At 34.8% G+C, this 25,597-nt stretch overlaps 1 pseudogene; it reads left to right on the forward strand.

Annotated features, from left to right (window-relative positions):
• The first annotated feature begins 3,942 nt into the window (after positions 1-3,942).
• Positions 3,943-25,597, forward strand: part of LOC101623825 — a 56,617-nt pseudogene continuing 34,962 nt past the window's right edge.

Genomic DNA, 25,597 nt, shown 5'->3' on the forward strand with positions numbered 1-25,597 from the left:
GCCATGCATGATAACGTGGAATGAGCTGTAGGGGATTGTGCTAAATGAATTAAGTCAGAGGAAGAAGTCAAATACGTAACAATTGTGTGCCTTTTATGTGGAACATGATGAAAGAAAATAAATGGTCAGGTAAAGCCAAAATGAAACAAATACTAGAAATCTGACAGTAGATAGGAGGCTTCCAGAGGAAATGGAGAAGACGGCATGGGACAGGTAGGGAGGATGCAACGGGACAAGACTTGGCAACTGTAAAACACAGGTTTGTTTGTTCCCTTCACTTCTGTTTTTCTATGTTAAGTATTTCCGGTCTAATTTATTTGCAATGCTTTCTATATTTTTATAGCACTGGTTTCAGGTCAGTTTCTTGAGAATAAAACTATATTATATCTGCAACATTTCCAGATTCGTAAGAAAAAAAAAAAGCAAGGAATTAGCAAGTGTTATCTAATATTCTATTTGCTAGACTATTATTCATGGCTTCTATGTCCTAGGTATGATATAAATAAGATTATTTATGTTCCAGAATAAACTTCTGGCCAGTATATCACTTAGCCTATTATGAAAAGTATGTTAATAATATTTATTTTTTCCTTTTATACATGGAGACATTTATGCACTAAAGTGGCAGATAACTTGCCAGAGCCAAACAAGGAAAAAAAAAAAGACGTCAAGTTTAGGTTTCAAGCCCGCCGGATTCTGTAATATGTGGCTGTAATAAATCACTTGTATATTACCTAGAAGTATTCACCTCTGCTAAGACTAACGATGGTATGATGTTTGGGAGAATAAATGATGTTTGGGAGAATAAATGAATGGGTAGTTATTTGTAGGTCACTTAGTTAGACATAAAATCTCTTAGTTTTTGCTTCCTATGACAGTTTTGGAGCCTATACTGTGGTTGAGTTTCACATGTTCATATGCCTTTGCATATGATCTATTCCTTGTCAATTTTATAGATTAGGAATGATGTGTATTTTAAATTTGGTTTTGAACTTCAGCTCTGAGGGTCAGTTCTAAAACTGGCATCAGAAACTTACTCTTGGCCTCAACAGAACTGATAAAGAAGTTTCCTTTCAAAGAATACCACAGCCAGAAAAAAAAAATCTCTCTTGCATAAAGAAATAAATAGCAATCCACAGCTGAGGATAACTTAATGGAACAGAGAAAAAGAAAAGGGGGCTCACATCAATGGAGCTACAAAGAACCAGAGTAAGGTATTACTTCTCAACTTTCTGCACACTACAATTTCTAAGAATACCACTTATAGGCAGAGTTTTACAAAAGATCATTGAGCACAGATTTGCTGAACAAGAGAATATGATTTCCAAGTGCTTCGATCAGGCTTACAGAAAAATGATTTGTAAATCAGTTCTTAACTGGCTGTCACTATCAGCCTTCTTCTTCATGGTCTGTACGTCCTAAGTATGGTATAAGTTAAGACATTATTTCTTTTCTTTCAGAATAAACTTCTGGCCAGATCTGGAAATATCTAGTTAACTGTAAAATAAAATTTGTAGCCCCAATAAGAAGTTAAGTATGTTATATTTATTTTTATTTTGTATCACTGAGATGGCTGCCCGTGTCTTTTGTGATTGCTATCTAGTTCAACTATCTGAAAACTCAAAATACCTCTTCGTCACCATTATATATGCTCTATAGGTAAATCTACTTAAAAATGAATTTTAACAAGCAATACTTATCATGACAAATAGTTGTCTTCTTGTTACCAGAAAGACTGGAGGGAGCAAATCTAAATGGGATGTTAAAATGGAGATTTCTGATTGTTCTGAGAAACTCATAGACACATTCTCAAAATATGCCTTCAGTATGGAAATGACAATCAGCCTTGATTCAAGTCCTTCGGCTTTCATTTGCTTTTGATACATGCTAATGTCTGGAACCAAGACTCTTAAATTGTTGCCTCAATGCTCTTTGTTTCTAAGTTCTCTAAGACCTAGCAAATTTAAAGTGTGTGATAGTTTATTCAATCACAATTTACAGGCCATCTTTAAGAAACATACACATGACATAGTTTAAATAAAATTAAAAACTAATGGCAAATGGTATCTTTTCTAACATATTAGAAAGAAGATAAGCAGAAAAGAAAATCAAAACAGCCTACTGGATCAAGTACTTTAAACATGTTTTTGCTTCATCTTCACCCAAACTGAGGTTTCTGAATGTAATATCGATCGTATATAATTAATATAATTATTACCATAGCTTTTTCACAATCCTTGACAAAATGGAATTCTGAAGGACTTGTTGATAGACTGAATGTGAAGGTTTGAAGAATAAGGGGCATTAAAGGAATCAAGGCAATGGGCCTCTCTGAGGGCACAGGGTTAAGTCACACCACTGTGAAGCTGTCCACAGCCAGTGCAGTATAAGTTCTATCTGCCTGTTCCAGTTCCACTCCATCTCTGGTGAATCCTCTAACCTCCTGCACCTCTGGCCTGTACCCCAGTTCTTGCATGCATGATTTTTTAAAAAAAGACTTAAGGTAGCATTTCCAAGGAATCCTATATTGTCAAGATGCTGGCAGGAGCATGCATATGTGAGGAGGAGTTTCTTCCAATGAATTTTAGAGTTCATGAGGATTTGGGGGGCTTTCAATGCTGATGTGTACTATTGCTTTTCAAGAAAGTGACAGCATTTAGAGTTTCATAACAATACTGGATCTCAGGACATCTCAATGATTTAGTCTTACAGATTTTTTCTGTACTGAGTTGCCAATAAATTGTGCTTATTGAAAAATAGAAAAGCAAGTCATTTATATATAATCTTTGGTAAAAGCTAAACTTATTTAAAGCAAAATATATGACTTAACTAAGTTTTGTATTAATTTTTCATTTTAACTTAATAACTGTGGTAGTAATTCAAAAGTTTACACTCCTCTTACCTGAATATGGCTGATATTTGTAATTTACTTTGACCAGTGGCTTGGGGACATTAGTATTTGTGTCACTCAAAGCAGAGGCTTAATTTCAAAATCTGTTTGGGCTTTGTCATAGTTTGCTTCCCTATGTTATGATGAGTCTGAATTTCCAGGCACCAGAATGGGCCCCTCTGCTGGAGTGGTGTTCAGGATTGAGTAAAACATGGCAGAGAGCTCCAATCAGCACTTAGTGGACAAGTATGAGATAGTTGTTGTTTGTTTGGAGCCATTGCAATGTAGTTTATTTTAACTAATGAAAATGACTTAGGCAGTTAGTATGGAACAGTGTGCAAAAACATCACATACAAAATAAGAAATCAAAATGTCATGTTCTCGTTGGTTACTTGTCAGTTCGGCAAGTAGTTGGGATATGCATCGGACTTCTTTAGAGTTTCTGTGAAAATAGTGCCTTCCTGAAAGAATTGTTCTGTAAATCAAAATATCCAAGGGTATGAATTGTAACCTCTAAAGTGCATTAAAACATGAATGTACTTTTTAAAGTTGTATATATGACTAAAAAATCCATAAACAACAATTAATGATATACTGTATTAACAGTTCTGTGGTTTCTAACAAGTTTAATATTAATAGTCAGAAGTCATAGTTTAGAATGATATATATCTCTATTCTAATTGTCTCTGATTTTAATGATAATCAATCATATTAGTTATCTTCAACTATAACAAATACAATTCCATTTACCCTGATAGAACTTTACCTACTTATGGAGTTATAAAGGCTCATAATGATCATAAAAGAACTTAAATGTTCCAAATCCATCTTTACCTTTATTCTGAGTTGAACTGATTTTTCTGTTACCCACTACATATTGACTGTAAGTCAATTTCTCCAAGTCACTGCATTCACTAGAAAATAAATTACCAATTCATGCTAGAGACAACAAGGAATGCTAGGAGGTAGGAAATATCCAGCTCGACTCTCAAGGATAACCACAAGGACATCTAGCTGCAATTTACTAAAGTGGAACAAGGAATAGACTAACGATGAAGACAAGTATTTATACTGAGTGCTTTATTGCATGGAAAGAACCCAGAGTCATGATCCCTTCACGACTGCCTCCTTCATGCTCTCTCTATCACTTCTATAGTCCGGGCCTTATGTATTACTCAAATGGACCATTGTACTGCATCCTAGCAGGATATCGTATCTGTAGCATTTCCTTCCCAAATACACCCATAGTTGTTCCAGGTATCTTTATGTTCTGTAAACTACGACTGTCACCATATTTTCTTGAAATTAAGAATGCAAAGTATATAGTAGCAGAGAAACTACAATCTACTTACTCATTCTATCACTTCAAATCCTCAAAGTCAAGGTAAACAGTTATGAATTCAACTCCCATCTTAATTTTTCTTCCTTATTTCTTGAAATGTACAGTTGGTATTTCAAGTACAATAGAATGATATCTAGTAATCAAATGCATCTTGGTCTCTCGTCTAATATCCTTAACTCTATGCTCCTTTCCTAAATCATTTCTATATTCACCCAGTCTTACAATCTCACCTCTTCTTTTACTTCTACAAACCTTCAAGAATGATGGTGTTTTCCTCACAGAACAATGGATAGTGACTCAAATTCAAATTAAACTTATAAAAAATACTCATGGCAAATAATATCTGTGTACTAAAATCACTATTCACTTAAAAAATCCCTAAAAAGAGGACTTGGACTTTTTATTTTACATATAAGAAAATTGAAATTTTAGTATTTTTACTCCCAACTATGTAGAAACTCCTTTTGCAAACAATTTCCCCAGTTTGGGTGACATTTACAAATAAGGATAAATGGGGAAATGTGTACATATGTAGTTGGTTTTTTCAGAAAAAAATCTAAATTTTTGAACAATATAATCTCATAATATTGAATAACTAGGTATTTTTAACCTAATTTATGTGTTTACTAACTTACTTTGATAGCACCTTGAAGCAATATATTGTATATCAGTACCTTATAATGACTTACATATGATAGGTCAGAAGGACAGACCAAATTAAGTAGTATCAGAAACAATGACTGAAATATCAGACTTGTGAATTTAAATTAAAAATAAAAAAAGGTTCATAAGCACCTCCCAGAGACTAAAGTTAACTCCACTTACTGTTAAGAAAATGTAGGGAAGGGCGCTCCCTGGTGGCACACACTGCGGCGTAACACACTGCACTAAGAAGCTTAAGCCACTTCCACATGAGTTTGATCCCCGCTTGCCCTGGAGGAGATCCACATGGCGTGGCAGACCTCTCCTGACCCGCCCGCTGCTCCCCTCAGCAGTGTACTTAATCGATCTGCCTGTTCTGGTCCCTACTCTGTCCCTGGTGAATCCTCTCACCTTCCACATCTCTGGCCTGTACCCTAAATAAATAAATGAATCTTAAAAAAAAAAGATGTAGGGCCCTCCCTGGTGGCGCAGTGGGTTAAAGCACAACACTGAGAAGCTAAAGCCACTTCCGCATGAGTTCAATTCCCGCCTGCCCCGGAGGTGGCCATATGGCGTGGCAGACCTCTCCTGGCCCGCCCGCTGCTCCCCTCAGCAGTGTACTTCGTCAATCTGCCTGTTCTGCTCCCCACTCTGTCTCTGGTGAAGTCTCTCGCTGCCCCTGCACCTCTGGCCTGTACCCCAGTCTGTATGCATAAATAAATAAATCTTTAAAAAAAAAAAAGATGTAGGGAAAAATAGTTCCCACTTTCTCTGTACTGGTTGGTATGTAGCTAAAATAGGCCTGGTTTCATTAGTTTGAATACAACCTTGATAAAAAAAATTGCACATTTTAATAATGGTAAAGAAGATGATAAAGAATCTGAAAACCAAACATTATGCAGAGTGATGAAAGACATTTTTTTTTGAGGTGGGGTTGGGAGAGACTTAGGAAGACCCACTGCTGCAGAAGAGATTAAGGGTCAATAACTGAAGCTTAGGGATTGTAACTTGAGCATCTGAATGAAGAGCCATCACACCTGAGCTCACTGAAGGTGGAATGGGTTGTTTTCCCTTGGTTCACAAGATAATTGTTTTTGTTTTTGTTTTTTTTTCTGGCTCTCTCCCGTTGCTTGAGGTGATGATATTCAAAGTGCTATCTGCCACAATTAAGAGCATACATTAAATTGAATGTCTCAGTTGCTTCCTTCAAAGAAGTCTTGCCACATGCAAAATGGCCTCTGAACTAAAAGGTTTGTTGACAGATATTGGCATGCTGGTGAAAAGACAGCTCACCATCTCATAAAAGGTTTGTAACAGGAGCTGATCTGTGGTCCATACCTTCATTCTATGCAAACATTCTGTTTCTTTCCTTCCCTCTGCCTCAGGTAGGTACCCAATCTTAAAAGTCCTTTACCCTTCTCTTTTAAGAAAAGCAACTACATACATCCAGAATACTATGGAAATTTCTTATTTTAAATATTCTATCTTTTCTATGAATATTATGTTAAAATGAGAACTGCATTAATTTTTTTTGAAATTATGGAAAACATGAGCTATCCATTTGCTTTCTCACTAAATTAGAAAAGCATGATTATAATACTATATGCATGTTATTCATTCTATCAATGAAAATGATTCTGTCAAGGAAATGAATGTCTCAGCTAGTCAATTAAGGTAATCAGGAATGGGACATTTCTGGTACCTGGTGTTAGGGCAGAAGAACTCCCTATCTCCTCAAATGAGGATGTATTGGCAGCTCTCTCTTCCATGCTTGAATTTAGTGATCCTGGAAAAAATTAACTGTAACACACACCTCTGACTCATGCACAGTGAAATCACTTCATTACCACTTCATTGACCAGAAGCAGCTGGACAGTCGGGAACTTTTGAATAGCCCTCCCATTATTAGTCCTCTGACTTCTTAGGACCTGAATAAAAAATAATAAAAGGAGAAGGAAGAAGAATGGCCAGGAGGACAGGGGTGGGAAGAGCACAAGGGACTACCGGGAGGGTGCATGGGTGAATTAGTGGTGGGAATTTTATGAACATAAATGAAGGATGATTTAATGAATATATTTTAAAAATAAAAAGGAATATTACAATCAATTACCTATGAACAAGATATCAATCCAGAAGCATAATTTTTTCTTGGATCTAAATTTATGTACAAGCTCAAAAACAAAACAAAACAAAACAAACAAAGCAAACAAAAAAACCCCCAGCAACCAGAAAGGGAAGTATTAATCTAGATCTGGGGACGATGCATCCCAAAGGAAGCAAATAGTTATATTAAGTTATATTCACTACCATTGAAATTGCTTTGCTAGAGTCCCTCAAGTGTGATACATACTATCGATATGATCAAACTTGCAATGGTTGTATAATCCTAAATAGAGAGTCGGTTATACAAATTGTCTGCTAATGAAATATGTTAGAATATGTCTATTGGAAAGTGACTGTCTGACCAATATCATTTTGTCCTCAGTTCCATACCTGTTATGCATCCAAACAATTACAGCCTTTGCAAAGCACTGGAAGAAAATTAAAAGGTGGAGTGAAGGGAGAAGTAAGTGTATTTCTTATGAATTATTATTTTTTATTTTTTTTAAAGATTTATTTTTTTATGCATACAGAACTGCGGTACATGCCAGAGTTGCAGGGGCAGTGAGAGGATTCACCAGAGACAGAGTGGGGAGCAGAACAGGCTGACTGATAAAGTCCACTGCTGAGGGGAGCAGTGGGCACGTCAGGAGAGGTCTGTGGAGCCATTTGCTCACCTCCAGGGCAGGGATCAAACTCATGCTGAAGTGGCTTTGGCTTCTTAGTGGTGTGCTTTAACCCGCTGCACCACAGGGAGGGCCTCTATGTATTATTTTTGCCAAATATTTTATCTTTATGCAGTGACTGTGTTGCTTTTCTGTCTACTTGATGGATAGTCCATTGCTCTGTGATGCAGTTCCCATGAGGCAAGCTCTACCCAACTGAACTTCCTGCACTCACAGAACGACCTTGCTTCTGGATTCCAGAAGTGATATCCTCCTAGCTCCAAAATGGCTACTCCTTTCTAGTGCCAACCTCAGTGATAACTTCACTTGGGCTCTCCATTCTGTGATTATATATGTAGCCAATTAGTTGTCTAGATTCCTTTCTATTATAATGTACAGTATGCTTTTAACACAGAAAATATAAATTAAAAAATAGGACTGACAATGAAAAAAAGTTTTGGCATAGAATGCATCAACTTTAGAGTCACCATTCAGGTGACTATGCAGGAATGTCACCTCTTTTTTACTAGTGGCAGTTTTATCCATGGGGAAATGGGTAAATTAGCCATTTCCATGCTCCTTGTCTGGATTCAGTAAAGCCAATTTCAGATTATAGTTTTGAAATGCAGGATAAGATTTACCTACAAAAAGAAAGTGTACTCACTCATTAGTGGAGATGAATTTCTTATCCTGATTATGCTTTAATTTTTAACTATCAGAACTTCTGGCTCTCCTAATCAGAATCTAGAAGATTAATAAATATGAGACTGCCCATGAGAGTTTGGTCTACCTGTTTATTTACTAGAACACAATTCTGAGGTCAAGCTTGAAAACCCAGAGTCTTAAAATACAGAAAAATAGGCCTCCCTGGTGATGCAGGGGTCTCAGCACTATGACGCTATCGTCAACCACTGACGCCTGAGTTCCATCCCCAGCCAGGGAGCTGACCCACATGGCACAGCAGACCTCTCCTGTCTTGCCCACTGTTAACCTCAGGAGCATATTTCAGTCAATGTGACTTTTCTGCTCTCCACTCTATCTCTGGTGAATCCTCTCCCCACCACACTCCCCGCACCTCTGGCCTACAACACCCCAGTTCTTGTATGCATAAATAAAAATAAATCTAAAAAAAAAAATACAGAAAGGCAGCAAATGGCACCATGTAGAGGCCTATCTAACACACCAGCCAGTCATCCATGGGCCTCAAGTACCTGGCAGGTTGCAACTTTTCTTTAGCTGGAAATTCTCTAAGTAAAAATTTCCTTATTTTCACCACAGGGTAGGTCTGAGAATTAAATGGGATTGTATATATAGCACAGTAACAGAAATCATAAAGAATATATTAAGTAGTAACATTTACTTAAATGTAGTAACATTAACTTAATTAAAAGTAGTAACATTTACTTAAATGTAGTAGTAACATTAACTTAAATCTCTTAGCTTGATAAATAATAAAGACTGGCTGAAGAAGATGGCTGTTCCATCAAAGTTGATGGTTGTGTAGTTGTTTAAATTCCATTTCACTCTAAGTTGGTTTAGATTGTTAATTCAGAACACTAATATATTAGGATACAATAAGAAGGCACATATTAAGTTCAACATTAGATCTTAGGGAATACAAGTAATTTCACATGTATATCAACATATAAAACTTCTGGAGTTCCTTAGTGAATAGTTTTGTAGAAAAAATTTCTTTAAACATATGTCATACCTAGGTATGAAAGAATTACAAAGCTATAAATATTTATTGATTGCAAACATAGACAACTTGAAATAGAACTATCTGTAAGGAACTCCATATAATAGAGAAGATATCATGCATGTAGTTACATGACAAGATGAAAAGGGTAACAATAATAAAGATCACCCTCTAGAGGAAAATAGAAGAGTAAATGATGAGTTTAGGAATTCAGGGAATTCCTAAGAAGATAATGCCAGACCATAATTTTGATAAACTGATTGGCTTTCTCAGGTAGATAGTAATTGCAGGAGAAAGTAGTAATTCCAGATAGAGAAAATAAATATGCAAAGGCATAAATCACATGGAACCTTCAGGGAATGACTCCTTATATTTGTAGCAGAGTGTAAATAGTGACAAAAGAGGAGAAATGAGTAAAATATACTGCTGGAAATGTTGCAAGCATTATAGTATGTGTGACCTAAGAGTCAAAATCAATAAACTCTGCTGTTTACATTTAGGCAATTGCTACCATCAGAAAGTTTTCAATAATGGAACAATATAATTAGATTTTTGTGTTAAAAGGCTGGTGTTAATGATTCTGTAGACTTTGGACTGGAATAAAGAATGACAAGGGGGGAAATGCTAGTTGTATGCACGCGATAAATTTTAAAGTATACACCTGGGGCCCTCCCTGGTAGGTTAAAGCACAGCACTAAAAAGCTAAATTCACTTCAGCATGGGTTCGATCCCTGACCCTGGAGGTGATGCACATGGCATGGCAGACCTCTCCTGACCTGCCTGCGGCTCCCCTCAGCAGTGTACTTTGTCAGTCGGCCTGTTCTGCTCCCCATTCTGTCTCTGGTGAATCCTCTCACTGCCCCTGTGCCTCTGGCCTATACCCCAGTTCTGTATGCATAAATAAATAAGTCTATACACCTGAAGCTTTCATGGCTGTTAGAACACTTGTCATTTTAGGATATCAGCCAACCAACAAAGGATCATAGGTAATAAAGCATAAATTCTGCATTTGTGAAAACATCAAAGAATTAAAGTCCATGCCTCCCTTTTTTCTTATAGCTTCCACTAAACTTGGATCCATTTTCCTTCTTCTGAAGCAAAATCAGTCATAATCTAGCTAAATGTCAGTTCAAGCCATGGGAACAGCATCAACCCAATCAAACATACCCAGTACTTTGCCATAAATCAATTAAGCATATGAAGAGGATAGGAGACAGATGACACTCAGAACTGATGTTGGAAAAAACAATCATTGAAGAAAGCTGCTTATTTCAAGATTTAGAATGACTAGCAAGAGGACAATTAAGTGAGCCCACAGGCAAGTACAGTTGCACCCCTAGACACAACCACAGTGTCTGGCATACAGTGATATTTCATTAAATGTTGAAAGAAAGATGCAAAAGAGACAGAGAATGTGAAGAAATGCAGGTGAGAAAACAAGAAAGAAAAATAGATGGAGAGAGGATGGAAATTAGGGGAGAAAGAAGTTAAAAGGGGGGGAGTTCTCTGGGGGGGATATCCAACTATTTCAGCAAAATTATTTTAACTGTATTTATAAAACCAAAAAAATCTATTTTCTCTCCTTTTGAAAACTAAGAAATCCAAAGTGACTTTATTTCATGATTAAAATCATAATCATATTATTTCCCAAGTGTAAGTTTTCCATGATGAGCATAAATGTTGACAGTTTAGTCCTCTGGGGGAAATTCAAGAAACTGGGAATTGCTTGTTCATCTGTAACACCACTGACAAAGATCTAAAAAGACTAGAACATTTGGTTAAGGAAACAATCACTGGATTCATGAGTGCTTTAATGCAATCAATAGTATATCTCATCTGCACAGAGCATATGTCAGAGAGATGGACAAGATCAGCTCCCATGAGGCTGAAGACATCAACTCTAAAATCTTTTGGCCATTTCACTTAGGTTTGCTTTGGTTGCTTGTTAGAGATCCCCAAGGAAGATATGCATTAAAATTGCTAGAAGCATAATTTGTACACTGTGTATGTTAAGGAAATTTCAACATGAATCACTTCCTCTTTATGTCACTTTGCTAACCAACCTGATGCTTGAAATGGTGATTTTAGTTTTGTTTGCATTTCTAATGATCATGGGGCCACTGTGAAGAAAGTTCAAAGGATTTCAGCTTATGAGTAAATGTCCCTAAATCTTACTGTCACTTTACAATTCAATATGATGGGAAATCCAAGTTGTATAATATGTCAACTTGAGGGGTAAAACTTACAGCCAGTCAGTACTTTTACAAGTCTGTAGTATCAAGTTCATTAGCCTGTAGACAGTCTTGAAGACTTCTGCAAAAAAACTCATTTACAAAATCGAACAGGTACTGAATGTCTTGATATTCTATGTCCACTGTCTGAAACTTATTTTAGAGGAGGGTAACTAACATTGCAAAGAGTTTTCCTAAAAATAAATTGCAAGCATACAATTCTTGTTTCAATCGCACTTAACCTGGGAAGCAATTTACTGTAGAGTTTAAAAACATAAGCTCTATAAATTGGAGAGTCTGATAGAATCCCAAACTTGCTACTTTCTAAGCTGAACAATATTGATCATACTATCTTTGTAACTTAAACCATCATTGGAGGTACTGAATGAACAACTCCTGGAAATTTACAGCATTGTATGGCATATAGTCAAGAAATATCAGGTATGATAATATTTATTATTACTATAATTAATACACAATATAATTTGGTTAATCTTTAGTTGTGAGTACAACGACCTTTCTATACCTCAGTATATTTTCTTTTTTATTTTCTTGACTTGCCATCAGCTTCATGCTAAATTATGTATTACAGCAATTAGTTTTAATCTTATTTGACTACAGCCTACATTAGGCAATACATTTTATTACATATATACATACATATAATTTAAAGACAACAATTCCTATAATTTTACATACATACATGCCAATAACTTTTCACAAAACAAAACAATATATGTTTTTAATTCATATGATATATTTGACACATTCTTTTCTACTCTATTTAAAAAGAAATACTAATCATAATCCATTCAATTGATTTTATAACTGATCGATGATGGATCATAGTTCGAAAACCAATTTTCTAGAAGACAGAAGCTAATTTTATATACTACTGTATCATTACAGGATGATTACACTACGTAAACAGCCTCCAAAGAAAATATTTGTCGTCAAAGGTCTAAACTGACTTATCCTAAAGAAACATGTGGGTAGGTAGGAGAGATATTGCACGAAAGATGTAATTCCTAAATCCAATTAAATGTGTCCCATTCTTGAGTCTGGTGGGTTCCTCTTTCACAACTGTCTCTAATAGCTTCTCATGATTCTGAACTGAGCATTAAAATAAAAGGTAGAACATGTTTATAACCAGTCCACAAACAATTTAAAAGAAGCATACAATTTGTATGGTGCACGTCTCAGGAAAACTAAGCACTTAAAAAAAAAAAAAAACTTAAGAGAAAACAACAATGCAGAAAGCTCTGCATCCATAGTCTATCACTGAAAATTGTTGATTGGTATTGATGGAGATTTCTGAGTAACACAAAATAATTCTACAACTACAGATAATGTAACTGCTTAATCAGTTATAATTTAAAAATATTTTCTAAAGTGATACTCAAAAAAAGATTTTAATTTTACCACTAGAATTATGCTAACAACATTTTAGTATGTGCTATGAACCTCTTTGGCAAAATGGAAAAGTCTATAGTCTATGGAAACCCACATCAGGATAATATCTTTAATCAAACAATGGGATTTAAAAAGTAGGTTAACTATTTTAAAATATTGATTATTTATGATACCCTTGAAGGTTCCTGTAGCTCAGATTAAAAGCTACGTGGCTATGATAACAACAGAAATTGTTTATTTTCCTGCCCTGCTCCAGTATTCTCTTGAAGAAGCAAATAACTGACCCTTCAAGAAATCAAATGTGGTCCACTATAATTTAAACTAGTCTAAATTGTGTTTTAATTATACTTTCTTGATGTAAGGGTAATAGGCTTAGATTTGAAAGCAGTATCTTGCTATTTGGAAAAATCCACTTAATATACTATCAGTACAAACTGATGTTTTAACATGTATGCTTTATATTTTTCTTATCGATAATGATAATCTTCAGAATATTTCTTTAATATTTCAATTAAGAGTAATAACAATCATAATAATAATAAAAGAAAGTCAGCCACCTGCCCTGAGCCCCAACAATGAAGGAAGATGTGGCTTGGACTGAGAAATGAATAGAAATACCTGGACTACAATTGGAAGTGTACCTAAATCCACTTGAAATAAACACTATTTATTATTAGATTACTACCTAACACCGTGAGTCACATCAATTCAAGAATTTTGAAGGTTTTTAAATTAGTCTTTTGGTTTTCTATGTTCAAATAAACTTTCTTCCCACCTTCAGGGTGTTTTTATTTTATCTTTATATTATTTTGATCTTTCATTGCCAGGAAATTTTATAGCACTGTTATGAAGTTCATCTTGCTTCTGAAAAAAAAAATCAGTCAATACTAAATGCTGCTAAAATGAATTTCCTCTACTTATTGATGAATCTTTTTCACCTGATTGGTCTTGCTAAGCTGCAACAGATGAGTGACACATAGTTCTGAGTGAGTGAGAATGGAAATGAGATAAATAACAGATATTAAAGCAAATATGATAAAAAAAATTAAAATATTATCCTCCTGCAGCTTCCAGCCACTCCATGTGGGTTAGCCACCTAATCCATTCATTTTCACAATATTCCTTAGGAAGTTATATAACCTGAAAGCACAGATTTGTTTTAGAAAGAGAAAAATCAGTCTTAACAAGTCTACTTTCATATTTACAGTCAATTGCATGAAATATTCAAGCAGGAAATTACCCTAGAATCTAAATCATCCATAAATAATTCAAATTGTCAACTTTTGGCAGATCCACTAAAAGCACTGTTTTTATTTGTGAAACAATTGAGAAGGTTAGTACAGAAGAACATATGTATATGGAGAATATAACCACTGTGTTTTACAATAAAGCCTGAAGTGCACTCATGTTCGCAGATGACGTTGATCACACACAGGATGAGACACTGAGATTCTATTTAGAGCTAGTAATCAGCAGGTCAGAGGAGCTGCCTTACTTAGTGTCATAACATTTAATAGAACTTTAAATTTTCAATGACATTTGCAGTAATAATTTTATGATATTATTATTTGAAGATCATCTGATTAATGTCTACCTGTGAAATTGATTCATGCATTTCTAATATTTACCTGTCACTCTATTTAGTGCTTTGGAAGAGAAAGAGATAAAACATAAACCTTATCCACACATACACAGAAGACAAAAAACCCTACATTTAAGGAAGGATGTAAGTAATGAACTTCACCAAAACCAACTTACATTGTAAATTATACTCCAATTAAATGTCATAATTCAAAAAAATCACCATATCTACTTGTGATAAAATCTTAAGCTACTTGTGATAAAATCTTCTATAATTCTTTAATCTTTTTATTAATGAAGGTGGGAGAAAGACAGGGATATAAGTTCAGATGTCCTCAAATCAAGTAGTCTTAAAGTAGTTATTTACACAGATAAAAAATTTTGTTGAAAGAAATAGAAATATTGAGGTAAGTAATGGGCTAGTGTTAATTAGACCAGAAATCACAAAGAGACATACCAAGTGAGATGTACATCATTATGGCCTCGTCATCCATAAGGAATTTATTTACAAGACAAATATTTATTGAAAGTGTACTATACACTGGTATGTATCTTAAACACTTTGGACACAAAGATGAATTAAATACAGGTCACAGTTACAGATAACAGCATACACATTAGCACAAGCACAAGTATATAGAACAACATAGGTTTGAACTATGTCAGTCCATTTATACTTGGGATTGCTTTCTGTCCAAGGACCTTCATGGGACAGAGATTTTTTTGTCTGACTGGTGTCACTTCTCTCCACACCTGCAGAGTTCAAGGGCTAACTGTAAATGTATTTCTAATCTTTTAGACATTTTGGGAGACACAGGAAAGTACAATTAACCTTTTTGGGATACAGGCTGGCAGGAAAGTAGAGGAAATTTCATCAAGGTGGTGATATTTTGGTGAATTCTAAATGATAGTTTGGAAAATGCATTCTAGGAAGAGTCAAAAAATGTATTTTAGGACATAGAGATAGAAATGTAATGAGAGCTCATGGAGGATCAGTTCCAACATGTATAGAGTCTAGAAGTCATCATTTCTAACCTTACAATAGAAAATTCTCAAATGCTGAAAATCAAATGCTCTTCTTGGACCCATCGGGGATCTGAGGTAACACAGGGTTATCAAGCCAGGATGAGCGAGACAGAGGTATCCTGTCAGAGCAGATGTTTACTCCCATTAAGAAGTTCCTAGACACACGTCCCTGTGGAAAACAGCTAGGAATCACTGTAGAAACCATGGTAATTTTGATAAATTATTGGCTGCTGTGTATGGACTAGTTTTAGAGTGACACACTTAGAGAGATTTCAGATGGAACTTACCACTAAAAATGCTACTAGATAATCAGTGAAGACTGGAAAAATATTCTGGTGTGCCTCTTGCAAAGGAAGAAAATAAAATGTCTGTGAAATAAGCCCAGGGTCTCTGCTATAACATATGCCTACTGTTTAGGTGAAAATATTTGACACCGCAGAAATAGTACCAAGAGAGAGAAATACACAGCAACAGATCTGTTCCAGAAATAAAGATTTCAAATAAGCCCACCTTACTCCTTAAGGAAATAGAAGAACAAATGAGCTGAAAATCCAGGATGTATATATTAAAGTGAAAATAAACTAGAAATCAAAAGGGCAGACCAAAAGATCAATGAAACAAAAACTGGATCTTTGAAAAAATAAAATAGATAACCTCTAGCTAGGACTACTAAGAGGGAGAAAACTGTCATAAATCTATTCAGGAATAAAATAGGAAAAGTTACAACAACTCAAAATTGAGAATTGATAGAGACTAATATGAACATTTTAATAAATTGGTTAGCCTAGGAGATATGGAAAAATTCTTGGCAGCACATAAACTGAAAAAATAGAAAAAATGAATAGAACATATACACATAAGGTAATTGAAACAAAAGTCATCAAAAATTAAAAAAAAAAAAGGAAGGCTAGGTATGGACTGTTATACTAGTGATTTTCTACCAAACCTTACCGTAAAGCTAGTAATCAAGTGCATGACAATATACTCATCATCATTTATCAGAGAAATGCAGATCAAAACCACACTGAGATATCATCTTATATATGTAAGAGTGACCCAAATCAGAAAGAGCAGAAATAACAATGTTAGCAAGTGTATAGAGAATAGAAATACTTGGATACTGTCAGCGAGAATGCACTTAAGTCCAACTTTTATGGACAAACAGTATGGAGATTTTTCAAAATATTAAAAATAAATATTCCATTTGATTGAGCAATTTCACTCCTATGTATCTATGTGAAGAATGCAAAAACACTAATTTGATGATATGCACCCCTATGTTCATTGCAGCACTATTTGCAAAAACAAGGGTATGCATATATCCCTTCAAAGCAGTGTTTTTGCATTCTTCAGGTAGACACATAGGAGTTGAATTGCTGGATCATATGGCAGACCTATTTTCAATATTTTGAGAATGCTCCACATTATCTGCATAGATAAACTATGAACTCTGACTAATAATAATGCATCATTTAGTTAATCAATTTTTATAAATTCATCACACCAAAAGACCTTAATAATAGCAGAAAAAATGAGGAAAAGATGAGTATATTAGAACACTGTACTGGAATATTTGTCCAGTTTCTCTGTAAACATAAAGCTACTCTAAAAACATTAATTTAAAATGAAGTATAATTGATAAACAAAGAGTAGATAAAATTAAATGATATAAAGTGTTCAATTAAAAACAGAGAGACAGAAAAAGGGGGAGTGAATATAAACAAATGTAGTATATAATAGCTATACACATGGTAGGTAATATATATCAATAGCCATTTTATATGTGAATGATCTAAAAATAACAAATTCAAAGACAGATATTGTCAAATGAATTAAAAAAGAAAACAACACAAGTGGTGCTTCCCTGGAAGTGCAAGGAGTTAAAGCACAGCACTAACAAGCTATCCACAGGTACTGCACCTCAAGTTTGATCCCCAACCAAGGAGGTGACCCACATGGCGCAGCAGACCTCTCCTATGTTGCCCAATGCTCCCCTTAGCAGTGTATTTCAGTCAATCCTTCTGTTCTGGTCCCAACTCTGTCTCTGGTAAATCTTTTCACCCCCTCCCATACCTCTGGCTGTACCTCAGTTCCTGTATAAACAAAACAAATCTTAAAAAAAAAAAAAGATACATGTTGTCCATAAAAATACACTAAGTCTAAAAATGCTCATAAAGAGGAAGTACAGGGATAGAGAATACTGTATTATGATAATACTATCAAAAGAAAACTGGGGTAACTTAATTTCAAGAAAGCAGGCATCAAAATGAAGAAAGGGAAGAATAGGGGCATTACATAATGATAAAGGGGTCAATTCCCCAAGAAGACATAATCATCCTGAATGTATATGCACTTTAATCAAAAAGTATAAAACTCATTAAGCAAAACTGATGAAACTCAAGGAAAAAGTAATGAACTCACTATTTTAGTTGAAGACTTCAAAATAACTCAGTAATTGATACATCAAATAGGCAGAAAAACATTAAGAATATACATGACCTGGAGAGCATCATATATCAACTTGATCTAGTTGACATTTATGTAATGTTCCAGTCAACATTAGAGCACAGTTGCTTTAGCTTCATACGAGATATTCACCAAAAGAGACCACAGTAAGTACCATAAAGCACACCTTAAACTGGAAGAATAGAGACCATGCAAAGTAGTCCTCAGACATCAGTGAAATTAAACTATAAATCATTAACAGAAAACTGGAAAATTACCAAGTATTTGGAGATTTAGATAGACTTTTAAGTAACCAGTGGATCAGAAGATATTCCAAGATTTTTTTTTTTATAAATTCAAAGTGGCACGAAAATGCACTGAACTCTAGTATAATTTATGGATGGGAGTTTCAGGAAGAAGTATAAGAAAATGAACAGGCCTTTCACATCTATCACACTGAGAAGTTATTCTTCAAGTGAGATTATATTATTGAGGTCATGGGGGTTACAGACACATGTTACAACAATCTCTACTAGAAATATAGGCCAACCAATAGGTTAGGAAAATCCGGTAGGCCGAATATTACTAACGGGGACTGAGGTAACCTGGATAGAAAGGAAAAATGCCAAATGATATTCAGGGTTCAAAGGTGAAATCAGCTACACCTCAGAAGCTATGAGTCTGATTCAGGCAGAGCACTTTCATGTGTCCAGCTGCACTTAGAACATGCATGGGAGAGCTTGCAGTGTCACAGGTCATTGAGTATTAGTGCAGTTAAAACCAGCCTTGAAAGTTATATACAAACATTTTGTCAGAGAGTAAGAAATTATTTTTGTTTTCTTTTCAACATCTAATTTTTCAAAAGATTTATTTATTTATGCACAGAAGATGTATGGTACAGGCCAGAGATGCAGGGGGCTGTGAGAGGCTTCACAGAGACAGAGTGGGGATCTGCTCAAATACATTGCTGAGGGGAGCAGTGGGTGGGACAGGAGAGATCTGCTGTGCCAGGTGGGTCACCTCCCTGGCCCAGGATTGAACTCAGGCCACAGAGGTGATAGTGCTGAAATTTAACTCCTATGCTACTAGGGACACCCTACCTTCAACATCTAAATCATATAATTATATGACCAGAAAAATTAATCCTGAAGTTCATAGAGAAAGATCAAATGATGCAATTACCACAAGGCTAGGAATTAGTAATCCTGTATTATTGTTCCTATTCTCCTCTCTCTATGAGACTTTGGGCACGTCATTTAACCAATCTGGCTTTTGATGTCCTTATCTGAGAAGTGAAGGCATTGTGTTGAATTACCCATGAAATCACTACCTGCTCCAAATAATGATTTCATCTATAATCTTATTTTTGAGTATTCAAGAAAATCTAAATATACATATATCAAAATAAGGAAAACTTTTCTTTTTTTAAGGAGTGTTTTTCATAAGATTGATAGCACTGGGTTTCTCCTCGAGATGACTTTCTGTAATGGGTGGTAGAAGGCCTAACCTGCAGAACAAATCAAAGCTATGAAAATTTAATTCATGTTTCAGTACAATTTATTTTATTATTCTTTTTTTATTCATTGTTACTATTTTATTTCATAAAAGACCCTGAAAATTCAACCAGTGATAGGAACTTTTCAATTTACTTAGCCAGTAAATGATTTTAAGGTTGATAATTTTTCAAATCAGCAGAGACCTCACAAACTACAACCAGCTCATGCCTTATAAGCACAGCAGAATCTGCTTAATTTGTGCAAGCCATTGGAAAGCTGAAAGATGCCAATTAAGAAGTCATCTCTATTTCTTTGCTGAACAGTGTTAAAAAGGATGGCACTTGGTGTTGAATGAGTGAATAATAAAAGCTTGGAAATTCCTATGATGACAGACATTTACATAAATATCGACTATTCTCTAGGTATTTAAACAATGAATAGCATAAGAAAATACAAAACAAAATAACAGAATGTAAGTCAAACCAGCCCTGGGTCTTATAATGCAGAACATTTTGTAATGCTCGCTCACCATTAATGTACTATGTCAAGTCATAGAAAAGCATTAAACTAATTAAAATCACTGGCATTTGGCCCTCTTAATTGAACATTTAATTTATTCATATGCCAATTAAGTGGTTTTACTACTTCTCTGGTTCTTATTCATTCTCAGTGATACAAGGATAGCCAAGAAGGGTAGATTCTTATATAAAATACAATCACACACATATCTTATATAAGGTAAAAATTTATAAGATATGTGTGTGTTTGTATACACACACATAAACATACATGTTGGTATATCATATTGAAGAAAACCAGTAGCTACTATTGTTACTGATGAATATGCACAGTATATAGTGCTTTATGTTAACTTTTTTTTTGGTCAGTCATTTACAAAATATCTCTAGAGTGCATACTCCTGGAATAGAAAGTGATTTTCATTCACATTAGTTATTTCCACACACAGCATAGAAAATGTGATCCATTTATTTATGATGCTATCAGAATCAGAATACAGAAGGCAAGTCCTGTAACACAATCATGCTTCTGTAAGAATAGGTTCCTACCTCAAGCTGCTTTTTTTCTTTTTTTAGAATAACCCCAAACATGTCTTTCTGTTTAAAAATGTAATCCAAATATAATTGAGATTGTATATAGAATGATAGCCTTTCATCAGTGTTCCCCTTTGGATGCTCATAAAACTCTAAAATAGTGATCTCAACTGGGAGCAATTTTTGTCCAACAAGGAACATCTGGCCATATTTGGAGACATTTTTATTATCATATCTGCATAATGGGTATTATGGCATCTGGTGGACTGAGGCCAGGAATGCTGCTAAGCATCTTTAAAAGACAGGGCCTCCATACAAAGGACCATCTAATCTCTTAAATCAATTGTCACTAAAGTTGACAAACTTAGTTTTTATAGAATCAAGTGTATTTCATAGATAAAAGTGAGCAGAGAAGCCTGACTGGTATGGTACTGTCTGTGATCTTAGATGAGTGAAGGGAGAGACGGAAAGGATTATCATTTTGTAGGTAAAGGTGTACTTTCCCCTGAAATACAAGCAGACTTTAGACTGCCTGATTTTACCTGAAAATGTGTGATACTCAATAGAAACAAAAGTAGCCGTCTTCAATAGCAAATAGATCAAATGCTATAAAAGGCTTCCTCACAATCTTGATAATCTAGGAACAAGGCCTTAAAATATTAATAGAAATATAAATCTTGAAGCTTCCTCTAACAAACAGGACACTAGTTGTGTTATATGGCACAAAGGGAACTTAAACACTAGGACTAACAAGAAGCAGGTTTATTGCATCAATGCTGACTCACTGGATTCACATCCAAAGACTGAGCCTGTCTGTGGGAAGTCAGGGGCTTATAGACACGTTCAGTTTCCACAAGGTTCTAGATGGTTTTGCATTTGCAGCTGTACATGGTCAGACATGATGTGGCAACAAACCAAGAAGTGAGTTGCATAGTTTCATACCAAGGAGTGAGTAAAGGGTCAGTAGATATAAGATCTCCAGGTCCATCCTGCCTCATGGCGGTACATGGTCTCATGAAGCAAAATTCATATGAGGAGTTAAGTTGCATACCAGCAACTGAGCAAAAGGTAGTTACTAAGGCCTCTCCCTGCCCGCCCTCCCAGGCTGCTTATCTCAGCATGCTTCAGTTGTGATTACTGAGAATGCAAATCAGAAACATGACCTTGCACCTGAAATATCTGATTATTATTTTGCAAATGTTCTTTCCACTAAGTTTATAGAAGGTAAGATTTCTTATAAGAAAGAAGAAAGAGACAGGTGGACCTTTGAGTCTTTCTCTTTTCTGTAATCAATATCTAATTTAGTTTTTGTTTTGTTCTTGTTTTTTCTCTAGCTTCCCATTGCCACTGATGAATTCTTGGAACCTAACAAAAATATAATTTGTGTTTGTTCTCAGTGAATAAAATATATTACTAAAGTTTATATTCTTAACTGAAATGGATCTTCAAGTTACTGGGATTATCTGTTTTCTCCACAGATGTTACAAAAACTGATCCAAACTCTATATCATATTTAGTTTTAATCACTCTTTATGATTCTGAATAAAGGATGGGGGGTCATAAAAATAATAATGGAAATTGGCACATTTCAAATAGATTGATATACAGTTGACTATTAAACAAAACATTTAACTTGACTCCCTCAAAACTTAACTATAAGGAGCCTATTATTGACCAGAATCCATACCAATAATAGTTAACACACATTTTATATATGGAATTTGTTTTGTATTCTCATACTAAAGTAAGCTAGAAGAAAAACATTAAAGAAATTATAAGTGGAATATCAAACATTTTCAATATCACTTTCACGTTGAGTAGGCTGAGGAGGAAAACATAGGGTGGGGATGGGAAAAAACAATCTGTCTATACATGAACTCATGCAATTCAAGCATATGTAATTCAAGGGTCAGTTGTATAGTTAAATCTAAGATGTCTCCTAAGTGGGGCCTTTGTGGGTAAGCAATCTCACTCATTTTGTTAATACTACACTTAATGGCAGCCATTTTCTCTTTTCAGAGCATTGTAGTAATGGATATTACCAATAAAAGAACAGAAGAATGAACGGAATGACTTTTTGGAATGAATGGAAGAATGAAGCAGTTCCCATTTACTAAGCCAGGAATTTGACAGAACACAAATACAATGAACACTTAAATAACTGTCTGGTGGTGGCAAGAAAATAAACTGTTGTTTTGCCTTTCTACCATGGCTGGATAAGAGTTAAAAAACAAAAAAAAATCCTGTGTCTAGTGCAGAAGTAAAATGACCACAAAGCAACATGCAGCAAGTTCTGATGAATTAGCAGCACTGACAGAAGGCATACTGGGGTAAAAAGTGCCTATAGTAGACTTTTTTCACCTGGATTCTTAACAACAATGAAGGTCTTGTACACTTCCCTTTTTATGGCCCTTTCTAATATCTTCATCAGCAAATTCTGCAACCTCTAGTCAACATTTGTGACCTAACCGGTGATTGTCAGTTGTAAGAACTGTTTCATCCCAATCAGCATTTCTGTAGCCCAAAGTTCAAAATGCCCACAAGCAGGGGGAACCAATGGATCTCTTCTAGACCTCACGCCAGGCCAGGCCAGTGTACACTGTGACTATGTTCTTGACAGCATCTTCTTTGAGCTGAAACATTTAGACAAGCTACACTGTTGGGCTTCATAGCAAATATTTTAGGATGCATATATTTGGAGAATTAAAGAATTAAGATATGTGCACAAGAACTATGAAATGAATTTTGAAATTCAGCTAGGTGAGTCATCTTGCTCCAAAGGTCAACATTGCCATTTTTAATATGTATTTTGTATCAATAGGAGTGGTTTTATTTTCTTTTAGGAGACTGATGGCAGAAACAGATCAACTATCCATGTACCTGGGCCTTCTTTAAACTTTATTATCAAGTAGTCACCAGAGACACACATTCAATTTCTTATGTTGGTTTCAGATTCACTATCTTCTTCCATTTGCTACTCAAGAAGAGCAGTGTCCTCTTGTCTTTTCTATTACTCACACACTAACAATTTTATGTTTAAAGTAATCAGCAAAGAGAATAATACAATACTTACAGGGTTACTACAAATTTTTGCCATGAATGCTTTAGTTGTATAGATAAAATATCACAATGGTGACAGGTAGACAAGCAATAGAAATATTAAATAGGACAGACAAATCACTGCAAACATTTTTAGTACATGAAATTATAGACACATATACTAAACATTCTTGTAACATACTGTCAATTTAAGAAATAAAACTTGAAATTATTGAAGATCCTATACATTTCTCCTCAACCCTCTTTTTCTTCAGGGGACACTGTTTTGAATGTGATATTCACTACTCATTTGCATGTTTTTATTTATGACTATTTGTGTACATATGCATGAACATCACAAGGAAGACTGTTCCTGTTTTCAAACTTTACGTAAATAACTTGCATATCACTGAGAAACTTGATTTTTATGCTTAGTGTAGGTTTTTAGCAAGTAACTATATAGCTTTAGTTCATTAATTTGAATTGTGTATACTAGCATTTTACTGTAAACTCAGAATATTTTTCTGTTCTCTTGCTAATGGACATTTAATCCATTTTGATCTTCACTATGAAAGGGAAGTTAACATGGCTGTGTTTTCCTTTTTTTTTGTTATCTGTTGTTATCAGGTTTTCTTTAGGATACTGTGACACATATACTGGTATACTGTGAAGGGAATAACTATTACTGATATTCTTTGATGCTGCTAAATTTTACTCTAAAGTCATGAACAAACATTTCCCACCAACACAGAGGTGAGTTCTTGCTTCAGAGTTGCATCAAATAACTGAATTATGAAATCAGATCTCAATTTTGCAAATATGATGTATGTGATATTGAATTTCAGCACTTTATTTGTATTCTACAAATAATCAGTGAGATTGAGAATCTATTCATATCTGTTTAGGTTAGACTTCCCTTTATGTTAATTATTCTCTCCTTTGCTCATTTCCTGTTGCATGATTACTTTGATCTTTCTCATATGTAGTAATCCTTTATTAATTCTAGATCCTAACACTTAGATATATGTATTTCAAATATTTTCTCTCAAATGTTATGAGACTAACAGTACCCTCACAAAAACCAGGTAAAGACACAAGAAATCTGCACATCTACTTTGCTAATGAACATATATCCAAAAATTCTCAACAAAATCTTATCAAGCTAAACTCAATATTACAGGTGAAGGACTATACACAACGGCCAAGTGGCAGTTATTCTTGGGACACAATAAGTGTATTTTATCACACCAACAAAAGGAAAGATAAAAATCATATGACCCTATCAATAGAAAACAGGAAAGTTTTTGACAAGAGTCAATATGCATTTATGATGAAGACCTTAAAAACAGGATAGATAGAATTAACTCAAAATAATAAAGGTCATATATGACAAATCCACAACTACCATCAACTTTACTTTTTTACCTTATACAATCTCACCATATACAATATCTCAACACATACTCTCTCAGCATATACAAAATTTACCATATACAAAAATCAACTCAAAATGAATGAAAGGTTTGGATATAAGACCTGAAACCATAAAATACACAGAAGAAAACATAGGTAAAACATTCCACAATGTAGGCTTCAGTGGTGTTTTCATGGTCTCATTCTCCAAAGTAAAGTAAACATTTGGAACTACTTCAAACTAAGAAGCATACACACATCAAAAGAAACATATCCTTGACATTTGCTTACAGGGTAGATTTTAAGTGTTCTCATGCAAAAAATGATAACTATGTCAGTGATGAATATGTTCATTAGCTTGATTATTCTGATTATTTCACAATGTATACAAATGTCAAAATATCAAGTTGTACATCGTAAATCTGTATTGTTTTTGTCAATCATACTTTAATAAAGCTGAAATAAAACTTTTTCACTTTGGCCCTGCCTGGTGGCACATCAGGTAAAAGCACAGCACGACAAAGCTAAAGCCACTTCTGCATTAGTTCGATCCCCGCCAGCCC

This window comes from Condylura cristata, unplaced genomic scaffold, assembly GCF_000260355.1.
Source record: "Condylura cristata isolate star-nosed mole 26May11 unplaced genomic scaffold, ConCri1.0 scaffold00031, whole genome shotgun sequence".
NCBI classification, from domain to species: domain Eukaryota; kingdom Metazoa; phylum Chordata; class Mammalia; order Eulipotyphla; family Talpidae; genus Condylura; species Condylura cristata.